The following is a 20,058-nucleotide window of genomic DNA, read 5'->3' on the forward strand; positions in this document are numbered from 1 at the left end:
ACCGAAGGCATTCATGGTGCACGCGTACACCGCATGCTCCCTCTCTAGGGTCACCCGACCATGAACATAGCCGCGGAAGAGGGGCAGACAATCTGATAGGACGACCCCCTCGGTCACCCGCCGCCTGGACGTGTGAATGGCAAGTTTTGCCGTGACCAGGAGTAGGTTCACGAGGAGGTCCTTCACCTTCCCTGCCCCTTTCGCACAGGGTGCCCATAGATCATGAGCGTGAGACTTAAGTGCAAACAAAACTTCAACAAAAGATTGGTTAAGAACCTAAACAGGGAGTGCTGCCTACAACATTCAACATAAAAATGATACACAGACTCCACAAAACCGCAACAATGGCAGAGTTGTTGCCAGTGCAATCGGTATTGTGCGCATCACCCTCCATCCAACGTCCCAAGATTGAGGTGGAGGACAGGTCTGTAGGGAGACCCCCAGTGTGGAGCTGTGCCACTGGTCGACAACAAGGCACGCCAAGGCGTGTCCGGGTGGTAGGCGAGGACAAGGAGGTGAAGGGAGTGCAGCAGCAGCCTGTACAGGAAACCCCGCCGTGCAGCGCGTAAAGGCACGGAGGGCATTTTGGTGAGTCTGCTTGGATTGTAGGGCACTGGTTCCCGAGGGAGCGTTCGAGGTCTGGGCGTGCATGAATCGGATGCATGGCTGCCAACTATTAAAGGGCCAATTAAGGCCATTAAAAGTCCAAATCGACAGCGATTTTACACTGCCTGTGAGACTTTTAGCTCATCAAACAGCCAAAACCAATGGTCGCTCATCACATGTTTTTAATTTCCTCATCCGAGAGCAGGATAAAAGCCCCCAGAGCAGTAGCAGTTTCTCTGTGGTAGAGTTCGTAGCTGTAAAGTGTGAGTAAAGAGTTTTCTTTGAGTTTCAGAGTTATTGTTTAACATTTGATGCATTTCAGCATTTTAGGGATCCCCTGGAAGGTTTTTCTGAGGATTGGGGGACAGCGGTCCATCATTTGCAAGGTACTGGTTTGTAGCATCTGCTCCAGTGGGGACAGTGTACTCTGCTGGTGGGACCTCCTCTAAAGAGGAAGAGAGGGGCAGGAGGGAGAGGAGGGAAAGTGGGTGCAGGCAGAGGCGTGTAAGAGGAGAGGCTCAGTTGGTGCAGGGCCAGCAGTGAGTCCAAGGTGGGAAGAGACGCCAAAGACCCCACTATCCAGTGGCTAGAGCGTACAGCGCAGCAACTACCGACAAATGCCTGAGGTCCAGTGCTCAGGAGGCTACACCACTTAGGGACACCCCATGACAGTGGCTTTGAAGGACATAGTTGCCCTCCGCTTCTACGCTTCTAGTTCATTTCAGTACTCAGTGGGGGATTTGTGCAGCATCTCTCAATCAGCCGCACGGAGTTCTGTCACCAAGGTCAGTCTTCCAGCACAAAACCCTTTTATTAAGGGAACAAAAAAGGCCACTGCAGTGGCTAACAGCACTCTAGTCCAAGCCCAGGGACCTATGGGATACCAGCCTGGGTTGGATCAGCGGGTTTTAAGCTCCCGCTTTACATTTCCTATTGGGCGAGCTACCACCCGCTCAATAGGAGAATTTGTATTCTATTAACGAACACCCCTGTCCTTCGTGGCCACCAAAACATCCCCCCCCCCCCCCCACCCCCCACAAGTCTGTTTCTCCCTCAGTGCTCCTGCAGTGAGGAAATCTCTTCTGCCGCTTAACAATTCGTGAGATCTGTCAAGGGTGAAACAGGATCTGGAGGTGTGAACCAAATTGGAGACCTTTGCTTCCGGAGAGCGCGTCGAAGAGTAACTGGCGCAGATCCCCCTTGGCGTCTGCTTTAGCCAGCAAACCAGCTTCCTCTGCCTCCATCTCGGAATCAGTGCCTTTGTTATCAGGGGAGACGGACGCAGGATTTGTTTCAGGCTGTTGCCCCGTATTAGTGACGACCAGCTACCTGGCCGGTAATGAGGCTTTCTTGGGGACAGGCTGCCTATTTCTGAGATGGTCTGGGTGTTTCCTCACGACCTTATCCTGGACCTTCACTTTGTAGGACACCAGTCACCATAGAATCCCTACAGTGCAAAAGGAGGCCATTCAGCCCATTGACTTTGCACCGGCCCTCCAAAAATGCACCCTACCAAAGCCCACTCCCCTGCCCTATCTCCATAACCCTACTTAATCATTGGACAACCCACCTAACCTGCACATGTTTGGACTGTGAGACAAAACCGAAGCACCCGGAGGAAACCCACAGTCACAGGGAGAAAGTGCAAACTCCAAACAGCTGCCCAAGGTCCCTGGTACAGTGAGGCAGCAGTGCTAACCATTGTAGCCACCTAAATTGGCCAACTCCCGATTCAAAATGGCGAACGGCAAAGGCTGATGGGAAAGTCAGCCAACAAGACAAAAACCAGCAGCTGCAGGTTTGCTGTGTATTTACCTCTGCAAAAACCAGACAACATCGATACCAGCGACCATCAGCATAACAAAGTAACGGCCATCTGCATACTGATGAGCAATCCCCGGGAACAATAAGTAACATTTTGACACGCAAAGCAAAGCCAGACTCCTCGGCGCCAGCAGGAACCAAAACAAAGGAGGTGAACGAGCACCTCAAGACCGCCCATCGATCAGGGAACCGCTCCAGTATTGGAGAAAATCGAACCAAGCAATTGGGACAAAGTCCAATCACTTGGGACCAGGTACAGGGTTCACCCCGAAAGGCGGGAAGCCCCTGGGGACTATAAGAGTTGAGCCCCAAGTTCAAATCGCTCTTCACTGCTCTCTTCACCGCTCTCTTCTTCCTGCCCGGGTCACACAGCAAAACGAACCAACATTGACCGTGATCGGTGCAGTGACTCCAGTGATCATCAAAATCGTAAGTCTTAATTCAACGCTCGCTACGAGATAGGCGCTCCTAGCTACCAATCCGTACCGACTTCGAATCCCGCAGACTCAGAACCCGAACGAAAGGCCATTTCTTCCCCTGACCTGGTGGGCCAGTTCAAAGTTAAGTATAGGCCTGTTAGTTGTAGAAGTAGCATAGACGTAGAATTTGTGCATGAGTAGCGATTACTGTGTATAATAAATGTGCTTTGATTTAAATCTTACTAATCGGTGTATTGGATTATTGATCATTACTCGGACTTGAACCTCATGGCGGTATCATAAAGATACCTGGCGACTCGAGAGCAAAGGTTATAAAACAGAGCAATTGAACCAAGGAGAAAATCAGCAACACCATTTTGCCACCATGTCACCCTATTTTTGACAATACGATTCCAGGGACACAGCTGGAACCATCTCCGAAGTTCCTCACATAAACCAGAACACCTGTCTTGAATGTTCCTTCGGTTCTCACAGAGTTGTAATTTCTTTCCTGGTTCCCTTGTTGGGACTCCACCCACCCCGTCAGGTTTGGGAATAGCCGGTTTAATCTCGGACAAAGCAGCTGTCCCATTAACAGTTCTGTTGGGGGAATTCCTGTTGTTGTGTAAGAAATGGTCCGATAGCCGAATAGGAATTATGCCAATTTGTTCTCTGTGGATGCCGCAGGTTGTTTCTTTACGCCAGTTTTAAACATCTGCACTGCCCGTTCCGCCAGCCCGTTTGACGACGGGAGATAACGTGCCGTTCTGATGAGTCTGATGCCATTGGATAGCACGTACCTTTGGAACTCGCCGTTGGTGAAGGCAGTGTCGCTGTCGGACACCAGGACTTCTGGTATTCCCTGCGTGCAGAAACTCTGGCCGAGTTTCTCCATTGTAGTGTGGGAGGTCGTGGAGACCGTGTGGTTTATCGCTAACCATTTGGAGTGTGCGTCTACCAAGATCAAAAACATGTAACCCATACAAATCCCAACAAAGTCCACCTGCACTCGCACCCATGGCCACGGATGTAGGGAGGCCGAAGGAGATGGCTTTTGATTCTCCTGGCATGAATCGCACTGCTTCACCAAGCCCATTATGTCCTGAGTTGAGACTGGGCCACCAGACATAGCTCCATCTTATGTAGCTCCATTAGTATCGGGCACCACCTTCAGCGAGGGATAACTACTCAGTCACACAGAGCAGTCTTCAGTCACCCAGGCAGAGAGCAATTTTCAGTCACACAGCTCCCACACAGAGAGCAGTCTTCAGTCACACAGCTGCCACACAGAGAGCAGTCTTCAATCACACAGCTCCCTCACAGAGAGCAGTCTTCAGTCACACACTCCCTCACAGAGAGCAGTCTTCAGTCACACACTCCCACACAGAGAGCCGTCTTCAATCACACACTCCCTCACAGAGAGCAGTCTTCAGTCACACAGCTCCCACACAGAGAGCAGTCTTCAGTCACACACTCCCACACAGAGAGCAGTCTTCAGTCAAACACTCCCACACAGAGAGCAGTCTTCAATCACACAGCTCCCCCACAGAGAGCAGTCTTCAGTCACACACTCCCTCACAGAGAGCAGTCTTCAATCACACACTCCCACACAGAGAGCCGTCTTCAATCACACACTCCCTCACAGAGAGCAGTCTTCAGTCACACAGCTCCCACACAGAGAGCAGTCTTCAATCACACACTCCCACACAGAGAGAAGTCTTCAGTCACACAGCTCCCTCACAGAGAGCAGTCTTCAATCACACACTCCCACACAGAGAGCAGTCTTCAATCACACATTCCCACACAGAGCAGTCTTCAATCACACACTCCCTCACAGAGAGCAGTCTTCAATCACACACTCCCCCACAGAGAGCAATCTTCAGTCACACACTCCCTCACAGAGAGCGGTCTTCAGTCACACAGCTCCCACAGAGAGCAGTCTTCAGTCACACACTCCCACACAGAGAGCAGTCTTCAATCACACAGTCCCACACACAGAGCAGTCTTCTGTCACACAACTCCCTCAGAGAGCAGTCTTCAGTCACACACTCCCACACAGAGAGCAGTCTTCAATCACACACTCCCACACAGAGAGCAGTCTTCTGTCACACAACTCCCTCAGAGAGCAGTCTTCAGTCACACAGCTCCCACACAGAGAGCAGTCTTCAGTCACACAGCTCCCTCACAGAGAGCAGTCTTCACTCACACACTCCCTCACAGAGAGCAGTCTTCAGTCACACAGCTCCCTCACAGAGAGCAGTCTTCAGTCACACACTCCCTCAGAGAGCAGTCTTCTGTCACACAACTCCCTCACAGAGAGCAGTCTTCTGTCACACAACTCCCTCAGAGAGCAGTCTTCAGTCACACAACTCCCTCACTGAGTGCAGTCTTCAATCACACAGCTCCCACAGAGAGCAGTCTTTAATCACACAGCTCCCACACAGAGAGCAGTCTTCAGTCACACAGCTCCCTCACAGAGAGCAGTCTTCTGTCACACAGCTCCCACACAGAGAGCACTCTTCTGTCACACACTCCTACACAGAGAGCAGTCTTCAGTCACACACTCCCTCACAGAGAGCAGTTTTCAGTCACACACTCCCTCACAGAGAGCAGCCTTCAGTCCTACAGCTCCCACACAGAGAGCAGTCTTCAGCCACACGGCTCCCTCACAGAGAGCAGTCTTCAATCACACAGCTCCCTCACAGAGAGCAGTCTTCAGTCACACACTCCCTCACAGAGAGCAGTCTTCAGTCACACACTCCCACACAGAGAGCAGTCTTCAGCCACACGGCTCCCTCACAGAGAGCAGCCTTCAATCACACAGCTCCCTCACAGAGAGCAGTCTTCAATCACACATTCCCACACAGAGAGCAGTCTTCAGTCACACACTCCCTCACAGAGAGCAGTCTTCAGTCACACAGCTCCCTCACAGAGAGCAGTCTTCAGTCACACAGCTCCCACACAGAGAGCAGTCTTCAATCACACACTCCCTCACAGAGAGCAGTCTACAATCACACACTCCCTCACAGAGAGCAGTCTTCAATCACACACTCCCACACAGAGAGCAGTCTTCAGTCACACACTCTCACACAGAGAGCAGTCTTCAGTCACACAGCTCCCACAAAGAGAGCAGTCTTCAATCACACACTCCCTCACAGAGAGCAGTCTTCAGTCACACAGCTCCCTCACAGAGAGCAGTCTTCAGTCGCACACTCCTACACAGAGAGCAGTCTTCAGTCACACAGCTCCCATAAACAGAGCAGTCTTCAATCACACACTCCCTCACAGAGAGCAGTCTTCAGTCACACAGCTCCCTCACAGAGAGCAGTCTTCAGTCACACAGCTCCCATACAGAGAGCAGTCTTCAATCACACACTCCCTCACAGAGAGCAGTCTTCAGTCACACAGCTCCCACACAGAGAGCAGTCTTCAATCACACACTCCCTCACAGAGAGCAGTCTTCAATCACACACTCCCTCACAGAGAGCAGTCTTCAATCACACACTCCCACACACAGAGCAGTCTTCAGTCACACACTCCCTCAGAGAGAGCAGTCTTCAATCACACACTCCCTCACAGAGAGCAGTCTTCTGTCACACACTCCCTCACAGAGAGCAGTCCTCAGTCACACAGCTCCCTCGCAGAGAGCAGTCTTCAGTCACACAGCTCCCACACAGAGAGCAGTCTTCAATCACACACTCCCTCACAGAGAGCAGTCTTCAGTCACACACTCCCACACAGAGAGCAGACTTCAGTCACACAGCTCCCACAAAGAGAGCAGTCTTCAATCACACACTCCCTCACAGAGAGCAGTCTTCAGTCACACAGCTCCCTCACAGAGAGAAGTCTTCAGTCACACACTCCCACACAGAGAGCAGTCTTCAGTCACACAGCTCCCACAAAGAGAGCAGTCTTCAATCACACACTCCCTCACAGAGAGCAGTCTTCAATCACACACTCCCTCACAGAGAGCAGTCTTCAATCACACAGCTCCCTCACAGAGAGCAGTCTTCAGTCACACAGCTCCCTCACAGAGAGCAGTCTTCAGTCACACACTCCCACACAGAGAGCAGTCTTCAGTCACACACTCCCACACAGAGAGCAGTCTTCAGTCACACAGCTCCCACCCAGAGAGCAGTCTTCAGTCACACACTCCCTCACAGAGAGCAGTCTTCAGTCACACACTCCCTCACAGAGAGCTGTCTTCAGTCACACACTCCCACACAGAGAGCAGTCTTCAGTCACACACTCCCACACAGAGAGCAGTCTTCAGTCACACAGCTCCCACCCAGAGAGCAGTCTTCAGTCACACAACTCCCTCACAGAGAGCAGTCTTCAATCACACACTCCCACACAGAGAGCAGTCTTCAGTCACACAGCTCCCACAGAGAGAGCAGTCTTCAGTCACACAACTCACTCACAGAGAGCAGTCTTCAATCACACAGCTCCCACAGAGAGAGCAGTCTTCAGCCACACACTCCCACAGAGAGAGCAGTCTTCAGTCACACACTCCCTCACAGAGAGCAGTCTTCAGTCACACAATCCCTCACAGAGAGCAGTCTTCAGTCACACACTCCCTCACAGAGAGCAGTCTTCAGTCACACACTACCTCACAGAGTGCAGTCTTCAATCACACAGCTCCCTCACAGAGAGCAGTCTTCAATCACACACTCCCACACAGAGAGCAGTCTTCAGTCTCACAGCTCCCTCACAGAGAGCAGTCTTCAGTCACACAGCTCCCTCACAGAGAGCAGTCTTCAATCACACACTCCCACACAGAGAGCAGTCTTCAGTCTCACAGCTCCCTCACAGAGAGCAGTCTTCAGTCACACAGCTCCCTCACAGAGAGCAGTCTTCAGTCACACAGCTCCCTCACAGAGAGCAGTCTTCAATCACACATCTCCCTCAGAGAGCAGTCTTCAGTCACACAGCCCCCACACAGAGAACAGTCTTCAGTCACACAGCTCCCACACAGAGAGCAGTCTTCAATCACACACTCCCTCACAGAGAGCAGTCTTCAATCACACAATCCCTCACAGAGAGCAGTCTTCAATCACACACTCCCACACAGAGAGCAGTCTTCAGTCACACAGCTCCCTCACAGAGAGCAGTCTTCAGTCACACAGCTCCCACACAGAGAGCAGTCTTCAAGCACACACTCCCTCACAGAGAGCAGTCTTCAGTCACACAGCTCCCACACAGAGAGCAGTCTTCAATCACACACTCCATCACAGTGAGCAGTCTTCAATCACACACTCCCTCACAGAGAGCAGTCTTCAATCACACACTCCCACACAGAGAGCAGTCTTCAGTCACACACTCCCTCACAGAGAGCAGTCGTCAATCACACACTCCCTCACAGAGAGCAGTCTTCTGTCACACACTCCCTCACAGAGAGCAGTCTTCAGTCACACAGCTCCCACAAAGAGAGCAGTGTTCAATCACACACTCCCTCACAGAGAGCAGTCTTCAGTCACACAGCTCCCTCACAGAGAGCAGTCTTCAGTCACCCACTCCCACACAGAGAGCAGTCTTCAGTCACACAGCTCCCACAAAGAGAGCAGTCTTCAATCACACACTCCCTCACAGAGAGCAGTCTTCAATCACACACTCCTTCACAGAGAGCAGTCTTCAATCACACAGCTCCCTCACAGAGAGCAGTCTTCAGTCACACAGCTCCCTCACAGAGAGCAGTCTTCAGTCACACACTCCCACACAGAGAGCAGTCTTCAGTCACACACTCCCACACAGAGAGCAGTCTTCAGTCACACAGCTCCCACCCAGAGAGCAGTCTTCAGTCACACACTCCCTCACAGAGAGCAGTCTTCAGTCACACACTCCCTCACAGAGAGCAGTCTTCAGTCACACACTCCCACACAGAGAGCAGTCTTCAGTTACACACTCCCACACAGAGAGCAGTCTTCAGTCACACAGCTCCCACGCAGAGAGCAGTCTTCAGTCACACACTCCCACACAGAGAGCAGTCTTCAGTTACACACTCCCACACAGAGAGCAGTCTTCAGTCACACAGCTCCCACGCAGAGAGCAGTCTTCAGTCACACACTCCCACACAGAGAGCAGTCTTCAGTCACACACTCCCACACAGAGAGCAGTCTTCAGTCACACAGCTCCCTCACACAGAGCAGTCTTCAGTCTCACAGCTCCCACACAGAGAGCAGTCTTCAGTCACACACTCCCACACAGAGAGCAGTCTTCAGTCACACACTCCCACACAGAGAGCAGTCTTCAGTCACACAGCTCCCTCACAGAGAGCAGTCTTCAATCACACAGCTCCCACAGAGAGCAGTCTTCAGTCACACACTCCCACACAGAGAGCAATCTTCAGTCACACACTCCCACACAGAGAGCAGTCTTCAGTCACACACTCCCACACAGAGAGCAATCTTCAGTCACAGACTCCCACACAGAGAGCAGGCTTCAATCACACACTCCCACACAGAGAGCAGTCTTCAGTCACACAACTCCCTCACAGAGAGCAGTCTTCAATCACACACTCCCACACAGAGAGCAGTCTTCAGTCACACACTCCCTCACAGAGAGCAGTCTTCAGTCACACACTCCCTCACAGAGTGCAGTCTTCAATCACACAGCTCCCTCACAGAGAGCAGTCTTCAATCACACACTCCCACACAGAGAGCAGTCTTCAGTCTCACAGCTCCCTCACAGAGAGCAGTCTTCAGTCACACAGCTCCCTCACAGAGAGCAGTCTTCAATCACACACTCCCACACAGAGAGCAGTCTTCAGTCTCAGAGCTCCCTCACAGAGAGCAGTCTTCAGTCACACAGCTCCCTCACGGAGAGCAGTCTTCAGTCACACAGCTCCCTCACAGAGAGCAGTCTTCAATCACACACTCCCACACAGAGAGCAGTCTTCAGTCACACAGCTCCCTCACAGAGAGCAGTCTTCAGTCACACACTCCCTCAGAGAGCAGTCTTCAATCACACACTCCCACACAGAGAGCAGTCTTCAATCACACACTCCCTCACAGAGAGCAGTCTTCAGTCACACAGCTCCCTCACAGAGAGCAGTCTTCAATCACACACTCCCTCACAGAGAGCAGTCTTCAATCACACACTCCCACACAGAGAGCAGTCTTCAGTCACACACTCCCTCACAGAGAGCAGTCTTCAGTCACACAGCTCCCTCACAGAGAGCAGTCTTCAATCACACACTCCCTCACAGAGAGCAGTCTTCAGTCACACAGTTCCCACAGAGAGAGCAGTCTTCAGTCACACACTCCCTCACAGAGAGCAGCCTTCAGTCACACACTCCCTCACAGAGAGCAGCCTTCAATCACACAGCTCCCACACAGAGAGCAGTCTTCAGTCACACACTCCCTCACAGAGAGCGGTCTTCAGTCACACACTCCCTCACAGAGAGCAGTCTTCAATCACACACTCCCACACAGAGAGCAGTCTTCAATCACACACTCCCACACAGAGAGCAGTCTTCAATCACACACTCCCTCACAGAGAGCAGTCTTCAATCACACACTCCCTCACAGAGAGCAGTCTTCAATCACACACTCCCTCACAGAGAGCAGTCTTCAATCACACACTCCCTCACAGAGAGCAGTCTTCAATCACACACTCCCTCACAGAGAGCAGTCTTCAATCACACACTCCCTCACAGAGAGCAGTCTTCAATCACACTCCCACACAGAGAGCAGTCTTCAGTCACACACTCCCTCACAGAGAGCAGTCTTCAGTCACACAGCTCCCTCAGAGAGCAGTCTTCAGTCACACAGCTCCCTCACAGAGAGCAGTCTTCAGTCACACACTCCCACACAGAGAGCAGCCTTCAGTCACACACTCCCTCACAGAGAGCAGTCTTCAATCACACACTCCCACACAGAGAGCAGTCTTCAATCACACACTCCCACACAGAGAGCCGTCTTCAATCACAAACTCCCTCACAGAGAGCAGTCTTCAGTCACACAGCTCCCTCACAGAGTGCAGTCTTCAGTCACACAGCTCCCTCACAGAGGGCAGTCTTCAGTCACACATCTCCCTCAGAGAGCAGTCTTCAATCACACACTCCCTCACAGAGAGCAGTCTTCAGTTACACAGCTCCCTCACAGAGAGCAGTCTTCAGTCACACACTCCCACACAGAGAGCAGTCTTCAGTCACACACTCCAACACAGAGAGGAGTCTTCAGTCACACAGCTCCCACACAGAGAGCAGTCTTCAATCACACACTCCCACACAGAGAGCAGTCTTCAGTCACACACTCCCACACAGAGAGCAGTCTTCAGTCACACAGCTCCCACACAGAGACCAGTCTTCAATCACACACTCCCACACAGAGAGCAGTCTTCAGTCACACACTCCCTCACAGAGAGCAGTTTTCAGTCACACAGCTCCCTCACAGAGAGCAGTCTTCAGTCACACAGCTCCCACACAGAGGGCAGTCTTCAGTCACACACTCCCACACAGAGAGCAGTCTTCAATCACACAGCTCCCTCACAGAGAGCAGTCTTCAGTCACACACTCCCTCACAGAGAGCAGTCTTCAATCACACAGCTCCCTCACAGAGAGCAGTCTTCAGTCACACAGCTCCCTCACAGAGAGCAGTCTTCAGTCACCCACTCCCACACACAGAGCAGTCTTCAGTCACACACTCCCACACAGAGAGCAGTCTTCAGTCACACAGCTCCCACCCAGAGAGCAGTCTTCAGTCACACACTCCCTCACAGAGAGCAGTCTTCAGTCACACACTCCCTCACAGAGAGCAGTCTTCAGTCACACACTCCCACATAGAGAGCAGTCTTCAGTTACACACTCCCACACAGAGAGCAGTCTTCAGTCACACAGCTCCCACGCAGAGAGCAGTCTTCAGTCACACACTCCCACACAGAGAGCAGTCTTCAGTCACACACTCCCACACAGAGAGCAGTCTTCAGTCACACAGCTCCCTCACACAGAGCAGTCTTCAGTCTCACAGCTCCCACACAGAGAGCAGTCTTCAGTCACACACTCCCTCACAGAGAGCAGTCTTCAGTCACACATCTCCCTCACAGAGAGCAGTCTTCAATCACACACTCCCTCACAGAGAGCAGTCTTCAATCACACACTCCCACACAGAGAGCAGTCTTCAGTCACACACTCCCTCACAGAGAGCAGTCTTCAGTCACACAGCTCCCTCACAGAGAGCAGTCTTCAATCACACACTCCCTCACAGAGAGCAGTCTTCAGTCACACAGTTCCCACAGAGAGAGCAGTCTTCAGTCACACACTCCCTCACAGAGAGCAGCCTTCAGTCACACACTCCCTCACAGAGAGCAGCCTTCAATCACACAGCTCCCACACAGAGAGCAGTCTTCAGTCACACACTCCCTCACAGAGAGCGGTCTTCAGTCACACACTCCCTCACAGAGAGCAGTCTTCAATCACACACTCCCACACAGAGAGCAGTCTTCAATCACACACTCCCACACAGAGAGCAGTCTTCAATCACACACTCCCTCACAGAGAGCAGTCTTCAATCACACACTCCCTCACAGAGAGCAGTCTTCAATCACACACTCCCTCACAGAGAGCAGTCTTCAATCACACACTCCCTCACAGAGAGCAGTCTTCAATCACACACTCCCTCACAGAGAGCAGTCTTCAATCACACACTCCCTCACAGAGAGCAGTCTTCAATCACACTCCCACACAGAGAGCAGTCTTCAGATACACACTCCCTCACAGAGAGCAGTCTTCAGTCACACAGCTCCCTCAGAGAGCAGTCTTCAGTCACACAGCTCCCTCACAGAGAGCAGTCTTCAGTCACACACTCCCACACAGAGAGCAGCCTTCAGTCACACACTCCCTCACAGAGAGCAGTCTTCAATCACACACTCCCACACAGAGAGCAGTCTTCAATCACACACTCCCACACAGAGAGCCGTCTTCAATCACACACTCCCTCACAGAGAGCAGTCTTCAGTCACACAGCTCCCTCACAGAGTGCAGTCTTCAGTCACACAGCTCCCTCACAGAGGGCAGTCTTCAGTCACACATCTCCCTCAGAGAGCAGTCTTCAATCACACACTCCCTCACAGAGAGCAGTCTTCAGTTACACAGCTCCCTCACAGAGAGCAGTCTTCAGTCACACACTCCCACACAGAGAGCAGTCTTCAGTCACACACTCCAACACAGAGAGGAGTCTTCAGTCACACAGCTCCCACACAGAGAGCAGTCTTCAATCACACACTCCCACACAGAGAGCAGTCTTCAGTCACACACTCCCACACAGAGAGCAGTCTTCAGTCACACAGCTCCCACACAGAGAGCAGTCTTCAATCACACACTCCCACACAGAGAGCAGTCTTCAGTCACACACTCCCTCACAGAGAGCAGTTTTCAGTCACACAGCTCCCTCACAGAGAGCAGTCTTCAGTCACACAGCTCCCACACAGAGGGCAGTCTTCAGTCACATACTCCCACACCGAGAGCAGTCTTCAATCACACAGCTCCCTCACAGAGAGCAGTCTTCAGTCACACACTCCCTCACAGAGAGCAGTCTTCAATCACACAGCTCCCTCACAGAGAGCAGTCTTCAGTCACACAGCTCCCTCACAGAGAGCAGTCTTCAGTCACCCACTCCCACACAGAGAGCAGTCTTCAGTCACACACTCCCACACAGAGAGCAGTCTTCAGTCACACAGCTCCCACCCAGAGAGCAGTCTTCAGTCACACACTCCCTCACAGAGAGCAGTCTTCAGTCACACACTCCCTCACAGAGAGCAGTCTTCAGTCACACACTCCCACACAGAGAGCAGTCTTCAGTTACACACTCCCACACAGAGAGCAGTCTTCAGTCACACAGCTCCCACGCAGAGAGCAGTCTTCAGTCACACACTCCCACACAGAGAGCAGTCTTCAGTCACACACTCCCACACAGAGAGCAGTCTTCAGTCACACAGCTCCCTCACACAGAGCAGTCTTCAGTCTCACAGCTCCCACACAGAGAGCAGTCTTCAATCACACACTCCCACACAGAGAGCAGTCTTCAGTCACACACTCCCACACAGAGAGCAGTCTTCAGTCACACAGCTCCCTCACAGAGAGCAGTCTTCAATCACACAGCTCCCACAGAGAGCAGTCTTCAGTCACACACTCCCACACAGAGAGCAATCTTCAGTCACACACTCCCACACAGAGAGCAGTCTTCATTCACACACTCCCACACAGAGAGCAATCTTCAGTCACAGACTCCCACACAGAGAGCAGGCTTCAATCACACACTCCCACACAGAGAGCAGTCTTCAGTCACACAACTCCCTCACAGAGAGCAGTCTTCAATCACACACTCCCACACAGAGAGCAGTCTTCAGTCACACAGCTCCCACAGAGAGAGCCATCTTCAGTCACACACTCCCACAAAGAGAGCAGTCTTCAGTCACACACACCCTCACAGAGAGCAGTCTTCAGTCACACACTCCCTCACAGAGAGCAGTCTTCAGTCACACACTCCCTCACAGAGAGCAGTCTTCAGTCACACACTCCCTCACAGAGTGCAGTCTTCAATCACACAGCTCCCTCACAGAGAGCAGTCTTCAATCACACACTCCCACACAGAGAGCAGTCTTCAGTCTCACAGCTCCCTCACAGAGAGCAGTCTTCAGTCACACAGCTCCCTCACAGAGAGCAGTCTTCAATCACACACTCCCACACAGAGAGCAGTCTTCAGTCTCAGAGCTCCCTCACAGAGAGCAGGCTTCAGTCACACAGCTCCCTCACAGAGAGCAGTCTTCAGTCACACAGCTCCCTCACAGAGAGCAGTCTTCAATCACACATCTCCCTCAGAGAGCAGTCTTCAGTCACACAGCCCCCACACAGAGAGCAGTCTTCAGTCACACAGCTCCCTCACAGAGAGCAGTCTTCAATCACACAATCCCACACAGAGAGCAGTCTTCAGTCACACAGCTCCCTCACAGAGAGCAGTCTTCAGTCACACACTCCCTCAGAGAGCAGTCTTCAATCACACACTCCCACACAGAGAGCAGTCTTCAATCACACACTCCCTCACAGAGAGCAGTCTTCAGTCACACAGCTCCCTCACAGAGAGCAGTCTTCAATCACACACTCCCTCACAGAGAGCAGTCTTCAATCACACACTCCCACACAGAGAGCAGTCTTCAGTCACACACTCCCTCACAGAGAGCAGTCTTCAGTCACACAGCTCCCTCACAGAGAGCAGTCTTCAATCACACACTCCCTCACAGAGAGCAGTCTTCAGTCACACAGTTCCCACAGAGAGAGCAGTCTTCAGTCACACACTCCCTCACAGAGAGCAGCCTTCAGTCACACACTCCCTCACAGAGAGCAGCCTTCAATCACACAGCTCCCACACAGAGAGCAGTCTTCAGTCACACACTCCCTCACAGAGAGCGGTCTTCAGTCACATACTCCCTCACAGAGAGCAGTCTTCAATCACACACTCCCACACAGAGAGCAGTCTTCAATCACACACTCCCACACAGAGAGCAGTCTTCAATCACACACTCCCTCACAGAGAGCAGTCTTCAATCACACACTCCCTCACAGAGAGCAGTCTTCAATCACACACTCCCTCACAGAGAGCAGTCTTCAATCACACACTCCCTCACAGAGAGCAGTCTTCAATCACACACTCCCTCACAGAGAGCAGTCTTCAATCACACACTCCCTCACAGAGAGCAGTCTTCAATCACACTCCCACACAGAGAGCAGTCTTCAGTCACACACTCCCTCACAGAGAGCAGTCTTCAGTCACACAGCTCCCTCAGAGAGCAGTCTTCAGTCACACAGCTCCCTCACAGAGAGCAGTCTTCAGTCACACACTCCCACACAGAGAGCAGCCTTCAGTCACACACTCCCTCACAGAGAGCAGTCTTCAATCACACACTCCCACACAGAGAGCAGTCTTCAATCACACACTCCCACACAGAGAGCCGTCTTCAATCACACACTCCCTCACAGAGAGCAGTCTTCAGTCACACAGCTCCCTCACAGAGTGCAGTCTTCAGTCACACAGCTCCCTCACAGAGGGCAGTCTTCAGTCACACATCTCTCTCAGAGAGCAGTCTTCAATCACACACTCCCTCACAGAGAGCAGTCTTCAGTTACACAGCTCCCTCACAGAGAGCAGTCTTCAGTCACACACTCCCACACAGAGAGCAGTCTTCAGTCACACACTCCCACACAGAGAGCAGTCTTCAGTCACACACTCCAACACAGAGAGGAGTCTTCAGTCACACAGCTCCCACACAGAGAGCAGTCTTCAATCACACACTCCCACACAGAGAGCAGTCTTCAGTCACACACTCCCACACAGAGAGCAGTCTTCAGTCACACAGCTCCCACACAGAGAGCAGTCTTCAATCACACACTCCCACACAGAGAGCAGTCTTCAATCACACACTCCCTCACAGAGAGCAATCTTCAATCACACAGCTCACACACAGAGAGCAGTCTTCAGTCACACACGCCCACACAGAGAGCAGTCTTCAGTCACACACTCCCTCACAGAGAGCAGTTTTCAGTCACACAGGTCCCTCACAGAGAGCAGTCTTCAGTCACACAGCTCCCACACAGAGGGCAGTCTTCAGTCACACACTCCCACACAGAGAGCAGTCTTCAATCACACAGCTCCCTCACAGAGAGCAGTCTTCAATCACACAGCTCCCACACAGAGAGCAGTCTTCAGTCACACAGCTCCCTCACAGAGAGCAGTCTTCAGTCACACAGCTCCCACACAGAGAGCAGTCTTCAATCACACACTCCCTCACAGAGGGCAGTCTTCAGTCACACAGCTCCCACACAGAGAGCAGTCTTCAGTCACACACTTCCACACAGAGTGCAGTCTTCAATCACACACTCCCTCACAGAGAGCAGTATTCAGTCACACAGCTCCCTCAGAGAGCAGTCTTCAGTCACACAGCTCCCTAAGAGAGCAGTCTTCAGTCACACAGCTCCCTCAGAGAGCAGTCTTCAGTCACACAGCTCCCTCAGAGAGCAGTCTTCAGTCACACAGCTCCCTCACAGAGAGCAGTCTTCAGTCACACACTCCCACACAGAGAGCAGCCTTCAGTCACACACTCCCTCACAGAGAGCAGTCTTCAGTCACACACTCCCACACAGAGAGCAGCCTTCAGTCACACACTCCCTCACAGAGAGCAGTCTTCAATCACACACTCCCTCACAGAGAGCAGTCTTCAGTCACACAGCTCCCTCACAGAGAGCAGTCTACAGTCACACAGCTCCCACAGAGAGCAGTCTTCAGTCACACAGTCCCACACAGGGAGCAGTCTTCAATTACACATCTCCCTCAGAGAGCACTCTTCAGTCACACAGCTCCCTCAGAGAGCAGTCTTCAGTCACACAGCTCCCACACAGAGAGCAGTCTTCAGTCACACAGCTCCCACACAGAGAGCAGTCTTCAGTCACACACTCCCTCAGAGAGCAGTCTTCAGTCACACAGCTCCCACACAGAGAGCAGTCTTCAGTCACACACTCCCTCAGAGAGCAGTCTTCAATCACACACTCCCACACAGAGAGCAGTCTTCAGTCACACACTCCCACACAGAGAGCAGTCTTCAGTCACACAGCTCCCTCACAGAGAGCAGTCTTCAATCACACAGCTCCCACAGAGAGCAGTCTTCAGTCACACACTCCCACACAGAGAGCAATCTTCAGTCACACACTCCCACACAGAGAGCAGTCTTCAGTCACACACTCCCACACAGAGAGCAATCTTCAGTCACAGACTCCCACACAGAGAGCAGGCTTCAATCACACACTCCCACACAGAGAGCAGTCTTCAGTCACACAACTCCCTCACAGAGAGCAGTCTTCAATCACACACTCCCACACAGAGAGCAGTCTTCAGTCACACAGCTCCCACAGAGAGAGCCATCTTCAGTCACACACTCCCACAAAGAGAGCAGTCTTCAGTCACACACTCCCTCACAGAGAGCAGTCTTCAGTCACACACTCCCTCACAGAGAGCAGTCTTCAGTCACACACTCCCTCACAGAGAGCAGTCTTCAGTCACACACTCCCTCACAGAGTGCAGTCTTCAATCACACAGCTCCCTCACAGAGAGCAGTCTTCAATCACACACTCCCACACAGAGAGCAGTCTTCAGTCTCACAGCTCCCTCACAGAGAGCAGTCTTCAGTCACACAGCTCCCTCACAGAGAGCAGTCTTCAATCACACACTCCCACACAGAGAGCAGTCTTCAGTCTCAGAGCTCCCTCACAGAGAGCAGGCTTCAGTCACACAGCTCCCTCACAGAGAGCAGTCTTCAGTCACACAGCTCCCTCACAGAGAGCAGTCTTCAATCACACATCTCCCTCAGAGAGCAGTCTTCAGTCACACAGCCCCCACACAGAGAGCAGTCTTCAGTCACACAGCTCCCTCACAGAGAGCAGTCTTCAATCACACAATCCCACACAGAGAGCAGTCTTCAGTCACACAGCTCCCTCACAGAGAGCAGTCTTCAGTCACACACTCCCTCAGAGAGCAGTCTTCAATCACACACTCCCACACAGAGAGCAGTCTTCAATCACACACTCCCTCACAGAGAGCAGTCTTCAGTCACACAGCTCCCTCACAGAGAGCAGTCTTCAGTCACACACTCCCTCACAGAGAGCAGTCTTCAGTCACACAGCTCCCTCACAGAGAGCAGTCTTCAGTCACACACTCCCTCAGAGAGCAGTCTTCAATCACACACTCCCACACAGAGAGCAGTCTTCAATCACACACTCCCTCACAGAGAGCAGTCTTCAATCACACACTCCCACACAGAGAGCAGTCTTCAGTCACACACTCCCTCACAGAGAGCAGTCTTCAGTCACACAGCTCCCTCACAGAGAGCAGTCTTCAATCTCACACTCCCTCACAGAGAGCAGTCTTCAGTCACACAGTTCCCACAGAGAGAGCAGTCTTCAGTCACACACTCCCTCACAGAGAGCAGCCTTCAGTCACACACTCCCTCACAGAGAGCAGCCTTCAATCACACAGCTCCCACACAGAGAGCAGTCTTCAATCACACACTCCCACACAGAGAGCAGTCGTCAATCACACACTCCCACACAGAGAGCAGTCTTCAATCACACACTCCCACACGGAGAGCAGTCTTCAATCACACACTCCCTCACAGAGAGCAGTCTTCAATCACACACTCCCTCACAGAGAGCAGTCTTCAATCACACACTCCCTCACAGAGAGCAGTCTTCAATCACACACTCCCTCACAGAGAGCAGTCTTCAATCACACACTCCCTCACAGAGAGCAGTCTTCAATCACACACTCCCTCACAGAGAGCAGTCTTCAATCACACTCCCACACAGAGAGCAGTCTTCAGTCACACACTCCCTCACAGAGAGCAGTCTTCAGTCACACAGCTCCCTCAGAGAGCAGTCTTCAGTAACACAGCTCCCTCACAGAGAGCAGTCTTCAGTCACACACTCCCACACAGAGAGCAGCCTTCAGTCACACACTCCCTCACAGAGAGCAGTCTTCAGTCACACACTCCCACACAGAGAGCAGCCTTCAGTCACACACTCCCTCAAAGAGAGCAGTCTTCAATCACACACTCCCTCACAGAGAGCAGTCTTCAGTCACACAGCTCCCTCACAGAGAGCAGTCTACAGTCACACAGCTCCCACAGAGAGCAGTCTTCAGTCACACAGTCCCACACAGGGAGCAGTCTTCAATTACACATCTCCCTCAGAGAGCACTCTTCAGTCACACAGCTCCCTCAGAGAGCAGTCTTCAGTCACACAGCTCCCACACAGAGAGCAGTCTTCAGTCACACAGCTCCCACACAGAGAGCAGTCTTCAGTCACACACTCCCTCAGAGAGCAGTCTTCAGTCACACAGCTCCCACACAGAGAGCAGTCTTCAGTCACACACTCCCTCAGAGAGCAGTCTTCAATCACACACTCCCACACAGAGAGCAGTCTTCAGTCACACACTCCCACACAGAGAGCAGTCTTCAGTCACACAGCTCCCTCACAGAGAGCAGTCTTCAATCACACAGCTCCCACAGAGAGCAGTCTTCAGTCACACACTCCCACACAGAGAGCAATCTTCAGTCACACACTCCCACACAGAGAGCAGTCTTCAGTCACACACTCCCACACAGAGAGCAATCTTCAGTCACAGACTCCCACACAGAGAGCAGGCTTCAATCACACACTCCCACACAGAGA

The sequence above is a fragment of the Scyliorhinus torazame genome, chromosome 22, assembly GCF_047496885.1.
Source record: "Scyliorhinus torazame isolate Kashiwa2021f chromosome 22, sScyTor2.1, whole genome shotgun sequence".
Classification (NCBI taxonomy): Eukaryota; Metazoa; Chordata; class Chondrichthyes; order Carcharhiniformes; family Scyliorhinidae; genus Scyliorhinus; species Scyliorhinus torazame.